This window comes from Clupea harengus, chromosome 10 (genome assembly GCF_900700415.2).
Source record: "Clupea harengus chromosome 10, Ch_v2.0.2, whole genome shotgun sequence".
Lineage (NCBI taxonomy): Eukaryota > Metazoa > Chordata > Actinopteri > Clupeiformes > Clupeidae > Clupea > Clupea harengus.
In genome coordinates, this window is record NC_045161.1 from 27908 (window position 1) to 39595 (window position 11688).

The following is an 11688-nucleotide window of genomic DNA, read 5'->3' on the forward strand; positions in this document are numbered from 1 at the left end:
GTTTGTGTTAATATTTTTTGTGCATACGAGTCGTCAGTCATTTGTGTTATACAAATATGACAGAGGGAACAGTAATTTATTGTATTTTTTTCCTTAGTCTTATTTTGCTTACTGTTCATTTTACATGTGTCGTTTGATAACATGTTACTTATCAAACACTGAAAGCACACAAAACTGTTTCTATAGACTTTTATTGTCAGAAAGATTGCCATATCGAATGCCACAGAGCATTATTCTTATTATTCAATGTACCGGCTAGTACGTAAGCTGAATTTGCAAACATAAACGCCCCGCCAGCTCCTTATAAGGGCATGCAACTATAGAGACGTGTGCAGAATCCACAGGTAACGCGAAAGCATCTTGAGACTGATCAAAATCATGTCAAAGCGGAAAGCGAACACCGGTCCAGTAAACGCAGACCTAACTTCACCGTTGCAGAGGTTGAGGTACTGTTGGAGAATGTAGATGTGTCCATTCTATTCCACTATGGCTATATCCACGCGATTGAGTTTAGAGCTTATTTATTTATTTATTCACTGCCATTTGCAGTGTTCATGTAGTGCTTTTATTTTATGACACCACAATGCCTCGTAGAATCTATAAATGTGAAATGTAATTGTTAATGATACAAATATTCTTGTATTTATTATTATTATAATTATTTAAATCCGAGGATGTCTGTAGAATTGATGTGAACGCAATCACCAAAGTTCTCAGAAATTCAGAACATCTTCAACATCAATCTGGCCGATTTACGGCTGCTATTTAGTGTTTCATTAATGCCAGAATTGTCCCGGGAACTTCTTAACTTTTTCTTAACTGCGTTCAAGAATGAGATCCATTGATTACAAAGATACATTTTGTGCCATCAGTAGCCATACCAGAAAAAAATGAACACTTTATAAATGTGTGTCACCATTTATTGTTCTCGAAATACAATGTAAGCTTTGCTCAGCCGTTACAGGTATTTGGTCTACAGAAGTTTTGTAAGCTGGTGTTGGAGCTTTCTGGGCAGGAGAATCAGGGTGGTCCTGCCCCCCTGCATGGTGCTACGGATACGAAGAGACACTTCATACGCTCAAGGACGGTACGTGGGGTTCAGACCTGCCCTTGATTGAACCTTGACATGTAGCCGGCTATATCACTTCCAGCTTGTCAGGTTTTTCAAACTTGGCAGAGAGATCCTCAGGTATGGGGATCTTCATCACCTCATCTACATATGGGGCCAGTTCCTGAAAAACCCTGTCAAAGATGAGGTCCAACAGTTTATCCACGTGGTCTGTAATAACTGTTTTTACAGTTTTTTTAATAATCCTACCCTGTTGCAATGTTGCACATTTTTCAATTTTAAGTATTTATATTATAATCATAATCCTATTCATTATGAAGGCCATTTAAAGACAATAGTTATTTTGTATGTTATGATTCGCTTGTTGTATAAGGGCTGGCTGTAAATTGTTTGTGGAATTTTCAATAAAGGTTTGTGACACTCACGGAGGGTTGGATCTGCTTTCAGTGGTTTCTTGGACAGTCCTAACAATACAAAAACTTGTTTTAGTCATGCACAGATATACAGTATACATTTTATATAAAATGACAATAAAAACAATTTACCTCATTGTCGAACATTTTCTTAAGTGTCTTCTAAGAAACCTAAGAAAAGATCCCCGCTGGATTCATGAACACCTGGAAATGTATTCTTGAACTGCCAAAGTGTTTCTAACATGTGCATTGATTCTTAAACTGAATGTGCGTTCTCGTGCACCTGAATTTGCATACAGAAATGCCCCGCCAGCCTCTTATAAGGGCATCCATCTGAAGAGACGTGTGCACAATCCACAGACTCCACAGGCAACACGAAAGCAACTTCAGACTGATCAAAATCATGTCAAAGCGGAAAGCAAGCACTGGTTGAGTAAACGCAGACCTAATTTCACCGGTGCAGAGGTGGAGGTACTGTTGCAGAATGTAGATATGTCCATTCTATTCCACTATGGCTATATCCACGCGAGTTTAACACTTATTTATTTACTCACTACCATTTGCAGTGTTCGTGTAGTGCTTTTATATATTTTAGGACATTACGATGCCTCGGTCTAGGAATCATGACTATAAATACGAAACATAATTGTTAATGATACAAATATTCTCAAATGTATTATTATCTGTATTATCATATTGTCTGTAATTATTGTAAATATGAGAGCCGCAAGATCCCAGAATTTCCCCACAGGATGAATAAAGTATTTATCTATCTATCTATCTATCTATCTATATATCTATCGATCTTATTATAATTATTTTATTATTTATTCTTAAATTCTGGTCTAAGTTAAGAACGATTCCCAGATGAGAAAACTTTCATGAATGCTAAAATTGTCCCAGGAACTTCGTAAGTGGAGTTAAGAAATTTCTTCTTAACTTTTTCTTAACTGCGTTCGAGAATAAGGTCCATTGGGAGTGCTTGTCAGTGTGATGCCGGTGTTGCTCTGGAGCCAGTCTGCTGGGGCGTCGCAGGGCGGGCTGAGGAGGGGTGTCATCAAGCCCAGGGGGCTCCTCCTCATCCATCAGTGAGATGTAGCGGTTTCCCAGTTGCAGGGGCTGGCCTGGCTCAGTGTGTCGTCCCGAACGCCTTCCATCACGCTTGCTTCTGCCAGCTGTTCTCCATGGCTCGGGCTGGTGAGGAGTGGAGTTCACCGGCAGGGTGGGCTTGGTCCCCACCAGTGGCCAGGGAGCAGTGGTGTGGTCTGGGTTGGTGTTCATGCAGGGCAGAGTGGAATCGAGATGTCCAGTGCGTGTGTGTGTGTGTGTGTATGTGAAGAGGACCCACAGAGACAATGGAGTCAATTAACTGCTCATCCAGCTTGATCTGGTAGAGGTTCGCTAACCTGACTTCAAGTTCCACTACTTTCTGTCTGAGCAGGAGGCAGGAGTCGCATCCAGGTGCACCACTGAGGGGAGACATCGTGGCAATGTCAGATGGGAGGCAAAACTTGAGTTTATGTGTTTTGTTTGCTACGACGTCGCGGTGCGGTAGTCAAACGTTAAGCTTTAGCTGGTGTTTGCTTGCTAGGCTTGCTAGCTGTTCAGAGTCAGAATGAGGACAGGTAGGCCTAGTGTTAATTTAATTTAGCGATCTATACAACTCAGATTCTTCTTCTGCCTTCTGTTAAAAGAACGACAGCGTCTTCTGCTAACCTGTCAGTTGGTAGTTAAATTAATTGTAGGTGTCTTTCACCGCAAAAAGTTTTTTTCCCCCTAAGGGTTACCTGGAGATTTAGATGATAGTCCAGCAGAGAAATTCTTAAATACCGATGATGAATGCGTCGATAAAGAACGAGAGTTGGAGGTTTAATCCAGTAGAGGTTAAATCCAGCAGAGTTTGTTTTGTTTTTTGTTTTTAGAAAACTTTTGAAGATGGCCTCAAATCCTGACGGTGAATGAATGAATGAATCGATCAAGAACGATAGTCTGAGTTTGAATCTTTTAGAAGATTTAAAAATAAAAATTCTCTGGGTTTTTAGAAGATTAGGAATAGAGAGGAGTAGGCTAATCGGTAGGTAGAAAAATTCAGCAGGTTGCAGCAATTCTAACAAACAGGTATGGAAAAATATTTTTTAGCAGCTGGCCTAGTCAGAAAGTAAAACAAATCGTTTTCATGACTTTTTTTAGCTCAGTTCACTCACACTACTCATGGAGGGTTGTAATAAAACACAAATTGGGTGTTCTTTGACACTTTTAAAAAAATGCAAAAATCTGCTTCTCGGGCTGTGATGCTGAATATGCAAAAAAAACTTTTTAGCAGCTGGCATTGGCAGAAAAAACTAAATCATATTAAAATACTGTTTTGGCTCAGTTCACACATACCATACACATTTGAAAAATCCAAAATTATGCCCCTCGGGCCGTGATGCCGGAAATGCAAAAAACTGTTTTAGCAGGTAATCGTAATTACCGTGGTCGTGGTGTTAAACCAGATTATGTAAACCCTATGTTACGAACATAATAAATATTGTAACTTCAACTTCTCCCACGCGTTCTAAACATCTGTCTACCATCGACAAAGTGGGTCCCAGGGAAATCGCGTCGGAAGCCGCAATATCAGTCAATAAACTGTCTGTATCAGTCAGTGGATTTGACTCAGGAAAACTCTTGCAAGCAAAGGACTTTGCCAGTTTTGGATTGCCAATACAAAGACAACACATTGGAAGGATTGTTTGACGCATCCTACAGCTCTCTGGTCCATGAGTAAAAGTTTATTCCCCGACGTTACGGAAACATCAACTTTCTTAATCAAATCGAAAGCCAAACATTCCGAAGGAGATCGTAAATATTATCCAAACAAAGGGACTTCAAATGCTGAAAATAGATCGCAGAAATAAGCGCAAACAGTAACTAAAACGGAGTTAAATCAAACGGTGGAACTTTCAACTTAAACAAAACAATGACTGAAAAAATTAAAGAACTAAAGAATTTGACTGTGTCTCGCAGTGCAAAACTGGGTATATGCACGAGAAAAATGAATGAAACGCAGGTTCTTTTTGATGGACATTTAAGCGTTGAAGTGATAATCCAGAGAATTGCTGCGTTAAAGTGCTATGAGTGTATTAAAATAAAAAAAAGGCGCATGCATCCGTTCAAGCTTTGATGACCCGGAAAGAGAAAGAGATAGATCGCACTGAATGGTATGAACCTAAAATGAATGTTACGTCAATCATGTTAATGAGTGGATGAAATCAAAATTAGAACCACCAAAATTAGACTCACAAACTGCTCAACAAATTGAAATGAATCCTGACAACAGTGCGTCTAAAACTGGATCAAAGGCCTCCTCCTCTCTCTCATCCATGCGCGCAGAAGCTGCTGCGGAGAAAGCAGCCCTTACGCCCAAGGCATCTATCTGTCTATCATCTATCTATTTGTCTGCAACAAAAGCAAGCTCTTGAATTTGAGAAAGCACAACTCCAAACCAGAATGGAAATAATAGAGAATTAAACTAATATGGTTGCAGCTGATGCAAAATTAAAAGTGTTGGAAAATTATGATTCAGGTGGTGTTCAACTTCAATCTACTGGTGACTTTGTTTCACAAATACAGGGTGATGGAATGAATGCATATTTTGAAAGTTATGTTGAAAAATCTCCAGTTGAATTCACACGACTTGGTACTGTTCCTAAAACCCCTCTCCAGAGAATTATTGAGGAGGAACCAAAACAACAACCAAAACCAAAACCACTTTCTCTCAAATAACTGTTCAAACACAAACGCAAGCACAAACATCGACAAAAATGAATGTGGACAACAAGGATTCATCGTTGGACAGAACATGAACATGTTACCCCCCCTCTCGGTCCTCAACCTGGACTCCCACACAGTCCACTGAACACACAAAATGATCTTTCAAACGTAATCATGCAACAACAAAGACAAGCCTCTCTGCCAATCAGAGAAATACCTGTTTTCAATGGTGATCTTTTAAGCTACAGTGCATTCATTCAGAATATTGCTTCCAGATGAGCTGAATGCCTTTTACGCTCGCTTTGAGAGGGACAGTGACCCCCCTTTAGTGGAGTTACCTGAAGGCCTAGCCAGTGGTGTGCCTACATTTACTGTAGCCAAAGTAAGGCACTGCTTCAAAAAGATCAAACCTTGCAAGGCACCTGGCCCAGATGGCATATCGGGTAGGGCCCTTAGGGGTTGCGCTGACCAGCTAGCAATGACCAGCGCTGACCAGCTAGCAATTCTTGAAAATTGCTGATGAGTCAGCTGTGAAGAAAGATGGCCATTATACGATGCGACAGCCCTTTCATGATGATAACTTGACCATGCCAAACAACAAGACCATAGCCGAGCTGAGAGCCATGATGCTGCGGAGAAAGCTCATGAAGAATGAGTCATTTCGTTCAGACTGCATCAAGTTCATGAATTCCATGTTTGACAAACGCCATGCTGAGCAGTTACCAAATGACCAACTGTCAAGAAGCGATGGTAGGGTGTGGTACTGCCGTACACTTACTCTACCTCATACCCTATGCTAGCATTTATATACAATATATATTATTGCCACCATCGACATGTTTCTCTGTTCCTACTCCCCTTACCCCTGTAACAGTAACCCTATGAGCACAATGTATACCCACTAAACTGGTCTTGTCTGTATTATGTATTTACCACCCGATGTCTGTATATATATTATGTACATCTACCAAATGCAGGCTATGTACAACACCTGTTGTTTCCCATCCCCCTCTGCCACACAACCATCCCCCATCCCCCCTTTCTATCTCCACCCGGCCGACCTCAAGCAGATGGGTCCCCCCTTATGTGCCGTGGTTCTGCTTAAGGTTCCTTCCTGACTAACAGGGAGTTTTTTTCTTGCCCGTGTTGCTATTTTGCTTGCACTAAGGGGGTTCAGGCTCTGGGCTCTGTAAAGCGCCTAGAGACAATTGTATTGTTATGGCGCTATATAAATAAAATGTAATTGAATTGAATTGATTTGGGAGATGTGAATGCCGTGCAGCTGGGACGGTGAGTGATGCTGATGACTTGCAGCTTTACTTTGTACTTTAAAGTGGCACTATGTAGGAATTGCTAATCGCTAACGAGATGCTAGCGGCTAAACCTAGTGAAACCTCTTGAAATTAGCTTACTTTGACACTATGACAAACTGGTGAGTCAACAACTTTCCTAACACAGTCAAACATCAAGCAAGTGCAACACAAGACAAAGCAAGACGGCAAATGAGCTACTTACTAATTTGGCAGACAGTAGTAACCGGGCGACTTCAGGCAAACCTACATAACCCAGTAATATGCCTACCGACCCTGGTATGGCAATGGCACGGAGGCGATTCTCCATATTAAACGTCATTGTAGCGCCCCAATTTTTTAAAGCTGTTATTTTAAAACTGCTAATCCTAACTCTAACCCTGAAGTACAATTCCTACATAAAACATTTAAATCACATTATTATCTTTAATATTATTATTATATTAATAATATTACATAATACTGCAATGATATATGTATAGCATTTAGTATGCTATGCTGCAGTTGAATTATCCAAATACCTGTCTTAAATTAGTATATGCTATTTTACTTTTCAACACAATAGTTCAACTAAAAACAGATTAGGATTCATACCTTTGCAAAATGTCAGGAAAGAAAAGCACAATAAACACACTAATGCTGTCATTTTTGGGAGAAAAACCCAACAAGGTAAACATCATCGAGACAAACTTGCCCCATATGAGTGTATGTGCAGACTGGAAAGCAAAAATGCACGTATAAGGCCAGTTGAGAGTGCATACCGTATTCACACGACTATTAACCGCACTATAGTATTTTATGTAATTTTATAAAACGAACCCATTTATTGACCACACCCGTGTAATAACCACAGTTTATTTAACGTTACCTCATGCCATGTAGTTGTGGTGTGAGTGCTACTAGCCATTAATACGTTGTATAAAGTAGGGATAGGCATTTCAGGTGAAAATACTACACCTACACCCCCTCCCCGCACAGGCACACACACATACACCAATACCCCATCCCCACTCAAAGTGACAACCATTTCTTGAAGGGAATGGACGCTAAACATTTAAAGGAGAATCTTTAATTGACACTAGGGAAGCGTGACAAGTTTAATTGAGGAGGCCCAAAACAGGTGCTGAAGTTATGCTATGGTGATACATGTCACAGTAACGGTGTGTCTAATCACTTTGCACCACGATCATTAGGTGCTTAATAAAATGTTGTCTGTCACAAAACAAAGAAAATGTGTTTCAAAGATCAAACTAAGAACGATATAATACAGGCAAAAAATGTCTTGCCATGCATGCTGTGTAGGATTAAGGCTATCAAAATGATAAATGATTGGACAAATGGGCTGCCTTGTCAGACACTGCAAGTACAATGTACAAGACAAACTGAAGATCAGGAACTAGGCTATCTCCTCATAACACAGTAGTCGAGGTAATAATCTCTTTTACAAACATTGGATGATTGGTATTACAAATATAGAGACATATACACCTCCAGCCCAACTTACTTTTACAACCATGGCATTCTCCTCTCTTTCAATGAGGCGAAACGATCTATGACTATCTGGCATTTACAAGCTCAATGAAATTACCCCTGTTCAGATTAAGAGCAGATTCATCCTACCCATGAAATGCTACTTCTTGCTCTCCCATGTGTAACAGAGTTGAAATGAACCTAACTTTAGAATAAGTGAATTCAAACAAAATTTGTATTTCACATACCATTGTGATCCAATGTTTTTTTGATGTTCTGTGTGAAACCTGGAAATGTCCCAAATACTATACTGCATTCACTAAGGTTCAATATGAGGCTGCGCGACTGCTTGTTTATTTTCTTTCACTTTAACGCATTTTGGGCGTTTGCGCTACCCGTACCTTAGAGCTAGTTTATCCCTGTTTGAGGTAAGCAAGCTTTGGGAGCGCTCTGTGAATAATTTGATATTTTAATAAATGAACATGTTTTTACTTACTAACTATGGATTGTATATAAATGTATATAAGTTGCACTAATGGATGCTCTAACAAATTAACGATAGGAGGTGATTTGTAAAGGTTGTAACCAACATAAAGTATATTTTGGCTGGAACCACGCTGCGCTATGCGTTAGGGTGAGCATTGTCCTGAGTTTGGTTTTGTGCTTTTTCAGACGTACGTAAGCAGTCGAGTTTGCAGTAAAGATTTTATGGATTATTTGTTTCTATTGTGAATGCAGGTATGTGGTTTGTACAAAATGTAAATGGTTAAGAACGTGTGTATATATATATTGCAAGTGTTCAAACTATACGATCATTCAGTGTGCTATGCCAGTGTTGTCAGTCTTTTTGTTTGGTTTATTTAGTCCTTTGGTTTGCACGAAGATTTACGAGCCGTGCATTTTGATTTCCATATAATTTAGAATGCTTTGCAACGCATGAGGTTAGCCAGTAAGGCAGTGTTTGCTAACCCGTACCTGAGAGAGCTAGTTTATCCCTGTTTGAGACGTACTGAAGGGACCAGCATAGGTCATAAGAATATGCCATAGTCAATAAGTCAATGATATTATACCTAGTTCTAATTGTTACTTTTATTTGGACTTAACTAGCATGTAAATAGTTCCAGGGTGAATATACTTGATTTTGACCAGGGGAGTGAGGTGCGACATTAGTCTCACCTCCCCCCCAGGTCGAGACAAAGAACCCTGCATGCATGGCCCATTTGAATTGACGGTAACACCCCTTAATGTCAGTGTATTTAACAGACTGTTCCCCAAGGAACAAGTCAGATATGCTTAGGTGAAGTCCTGTGAGGGAGGATGGATCTGAAAGTCTCTGTCTCATAAATGGTCGGCCGCCATTCTTCAAGAATAAACCTGAATCCTGACTGATCAAACCTAAGACTGAATCTTCAATATATGGTATAAAACTAATTACCATCAGTACATAAGCAGTCGAGTTTGCAGTAAAGATTTTATGGATTATTTGTTTCTATTGTGAATGCAGACAATAAAAGCCACTGTGAAGAACCCCTGGTCCGATTCCCTGTCACTGATACACACGAGAGTGAGGGTCGTTACACATGTACATCACCACAATGATTAGCCTCTTCATTATCTTAAGGTTTTTAGTTACCTGACAACCACTTGATCGGTCAATCCTTACTTTGCCGAATAGCTTTAATTTGAGTCTAGATGTAATGTGGGACTTAGATTTCTCGTGTCTGCCAATTGCTCTAACTAAATTAGTTACATCTGCAAACCCCGTGGTAGCCCACGGTTTGCTATCAGCAGCTAACCATGCAGTCTTAGCACAGCGTTGGGCAGAAAAGTTCTTATTTACTCTTATTTGCTGTTTTTTTGCACTAAAGCAATATCTGGCATTGGCTTGCCTTTCTCTTTAATATTTAACTGTTGCACAAAATGGCAACCTAACAAAAAAACTAAAATCCAAGTTGACATCCACTGCTTACTACGACAATGACCTCTCACTAGCTGCTAACTCGTTGGTTGGAATCCAGTTCATTAGCTGCTATTAGAGCCACTATTGTTGATTCTGATTGGTGAGAAGACAGCATCAGGTTGAAGTCCCTTGCCCACCCACTGAGAATTTACTGTTACAGTCCAGTCAGTGCAGTATGAAAAACTGTGAGAGACACCAAGTGGCCTGAAACAGGCTACTGTTAAGCGAGACACCTACAATATGACATTTAAAAGCTTTCCTGTCACCATAATCACGATAATTGATAAGGTAGGCCTCTTAATTAAAACTGGAATAGAATCACATGAAATGTTTGTCATTGTTATAGAGATTTTCACATCTCAAGTCATTTTATTCTGAGGAGGCCTGGCTTCCCCTGGCATCCCCTAGGAGTCGCTGCTGTTAATTGATCTCCTGGCACCCTAGTACCATGAGCGCTAATCTGCTTGCAGCAATTTTTTAATTGATGACAATGTACGTACTGTATACCCCTGTCATGTGCTTGCACAGGCGATCATATAGTGTTACTGATTCACACCCTTTTAGTGTAGAGCTGACACAAGATAGGTACTTACACTTTTAAAAACATAGGGATCTTTCCAATTTAGTGCAGTTTCAGTAACTTTTTTACTTAACCCTATAATACCTGTTCTATCATATTTGCTACATGAGTTTTAGAGACGACTTTGTTATCATGATCAATACTTTCCTGAAAAACCTGTTGTATGCAATTTACATTTTACATTTAGTCATTTAGCAGACGCTTTTATCCAAAGCGACTTACATATGTGCGACTTACAATGTATACACATTTTACATTTACACTGATGGCACACTGCACATCAGGAGCAATTAGGGGTTCAGTGTCTTGCTCAAGGACGCTTCGACAGGGAATCGAACTAGCAACCTTCTGATTACTAAACGACTAAACGACTAAACGACTCCTGTACCACTGTCGCCCCATCTGTTGGATTCTCCATGCACTGTAGGCAGTGGTGGGCCTTTGAATGCTATATCCAAAATGGTTGTCTTCATTATAGTAACTCACAAGTGTTTGGCAGGGATATCTGGCAATTTCGAAAAAGTTACTGTAAGAATTACATCTCTATTGTTACTAATATTTCACTATAAACATTTCCTGTATCTAAGCCACCTATAATTACTTAATATTTCATACTTTATTTCATAGAAATCTCTCCATTGTCTTTTTATTGCAATTCCTGATTCATATTGACAGAAAGATCTTTGCCAACAACAAGGTAGATTGTAAAAAGATTCATGTTTGCAAAATATCAAGCAAAATTGTTTTAATATTCCATAATGTTCCATATGTAATGATCATTCAAACACAATCATTAACTTACCATAAAGGCCTAATGTATGAAAAATGAATACAAAAAATATATAAAATATGTAAAACTCCCCCCCCCCCCCCCCATAAACACTTGAACTTAAACTGCTAAGAAAAAAAAATATTATACTTAAGTTTAGTCACATATTTAATTTATTTTCATTGAACTCTACTATCAAACCACCTGCTGAGAATATGCCTATGGAGCTACTTTAATTATCAAGAAGAGTTAATTTGATCTACTTCATTCATGAAATATCTTAACATTTGTAAAAAAAAAAGGTATGCCCTTATATAATACTACTGTGGTAATATAACACACAGCACACACTATTAATAGC

The 11688-nt window shown here is 39.4% G+C and overlaps 1 long non-coding RNA gene across 1 annotated transcript; it reads right to left on the minus strand.

Annotated features, from left to right (window-relative positions):
* Positions 1–902: 902 nt before the first annotated feature.
* LOC116222097 lies at positions 903–1819 on the minus strand. Its single transcript, XR_004164455.1, has 2 exons — positions 1495–1819; positions 903–1242 (listed from the first exon to the last, which is right to left on the minus strand). It is a non-coding gene; the product is annotated as an uncharacterized LOC116222097 (long non-coding RNA).
* Positions 1820–11688: the final 9869 nt, after the last annotated feature.